Here is a 2066-nt window from a genome sequence, read left to right as displayed (position 1 = left end):
GAGAAAAAATAAGAAATACATTAAATTTTTCTTAAAATTACGTTTTATATTGCAGGGATGTCTTTTTAGATAGTAAAGAATAAGAATTAAAAAGTCATGTTATCCATCCTGAAAAGCAGCACACAGAAAATAAAATATATGAATATTTTGAGACATGAGATTCTTCTGTTTTTATTTTGGTAAATGTGTGCCTGGTTTTAAAACTTGTACAAACTAAAAATGTATCCCAGTTTCAAAGTTGCACCCATATCCTTCACAGTATAAATTAAAGGGAAATTAATATGCAGATTGTCATTGATCCTCATTACTTTTCAGTTATAGAATAATTAAAAAGTAGGATTATCGTTTATTATGCAGGTGAATTTATATCTTTCTCAAGTCAAAATATTAAAAAAAATCAGCAAACATTGAATTACTAAACATGTGTTAAGTATTTGTTAAGTATCAAGCATATTTTAGGAATTATCTAAAACAGGTCTTTGCCCCTTGCATTTTCTATCTAAATAATAAGGCACTATTTTTCTTAAATTATTTATGTTGGAGTAACAACTACATTTTAATGATATTGAAGTCCTTGTCGTTCATTTTATAAATAAGACACATCTATTTAAAAGCTACTAAGGGTGTTTAAACTCAGAGAGTGCTTTCAAAGTTATCAGCTGAATATTTTGCAGGGAATGAAACTGTAAGTAAAGTCTCTAAATTTCGTTTCATGGAAATTAGTTTTAATGACTCAAACATCAATAATTTTATTTAATCTATTTTTAGGTTAATTTTTAAAAAACTAATGTTTTATACTACTGATTTCTTTTTCTTGTACCTTTGTTAAATATTGTTACATAATTTGGAAACAAAAACTGTTATATGTTATTAAAACCATCATCTGGCATTTTTCTTCATTTCCTTAATGCTTTATTTTAATTCCTAATGTTGCTATATTAGCCTCTTTGTACTAATACTGCATGGTAGATAAAATGGTTTTTATCTTGACCCCAGGAAGTTTCACAAAATATCATATGTCACATCATATTCAGAAAAATTCTAGGAAAAGGTGACATGAAAATATACTAAGAAAAGAAGAACTGGACTTCATTTTGACTAAATAGAACTAAATTTTAATTAAAATTTTGTTTGCACTTAAAATAGAGGGAATAAAGTAAAAGATAAAGTGGGACAACTTTAAAATTCATGTTATTTTAAAGGTTATTTTATTTGATTGATGTTAGATATTGAGCAGTTAATATCCTCATTGGTTTGCAAGCGACCGGATCCTGCAGCTTCCTGTGGTGTCTCCCACGGCCACCTTGCTGTTAGGCATCCTCCGTGTGCCGCACAGACGCACCACCGTGGCTGCCCCATTATTCAGTGTTCAGTTAAAGAGTGACACCTCCATTTGTAACGATACTGAAGTCCCTGCCGCTCACTTCCAAATGCTCCTTAAATATAGTGAAACTATTTGCTATTGGTGTCTCACTGGTAATTTCCCATTGGTTCTTTTTTTCAAAAGTTCTTAAACAAGTCCCCTTTTCTCTCTTCGACATGGTGTTTGCATCCTAACTAATTTCGTAGGAGGGGAAAACCCTTTTTAGTCTCCCTGAGTTTGTTTTCTGGATAGTATCCCCAATCATGACTGGATTACAGTTTCAAACGTAATAATAATGCGTAATTGCAACATTTTAATGGTTATAGCCAAGCACCCGTTTTATAAATAAGACATGTCCATTTAAAAGCTATTAAGGGCGCTTAAACCCAGGGCGTGCTTTCAAGGTTATCAGCTGAGTACTTGGCAGGGAATGAAATTGTAAATAAAGTTTCTGAATTTCGTTTCATGGAAATTAGTTTTAATTAGTCAAACATCAGTAATTCTATTTAGTCTATTTTTAGGTTAATTTTTTTAAAGCTAGTGTTTTATACTATTGATTCTGCCTAGGTCTAGAGTACAAGGAATTATCTGCTTAGTATGGAAGAACAGGGAGGTTCCCAATTACGTAGTCTGGTAAATTCATATTTACCCCATGGAATATTGGATTCTTTTAAATGCGTCAACCTGTTTCAGGCATCTACTT

Source organism: Myotis nattereri (genome assembly GCF_964212035.1).
Source record: "Myotis nattereri genome assembly, chromosome: 2".
Lineage (NCBI taxonomy): Eukaryota > Metazoa > Chordata > Mammalia > Chiroptera > Vespertilionidae > Myotis > Myotis nattereri.
The sequence above is the reverse complement of the archived record's forward strand: the minus strand, read 5'-3'. Positions refer to the sequence as shown.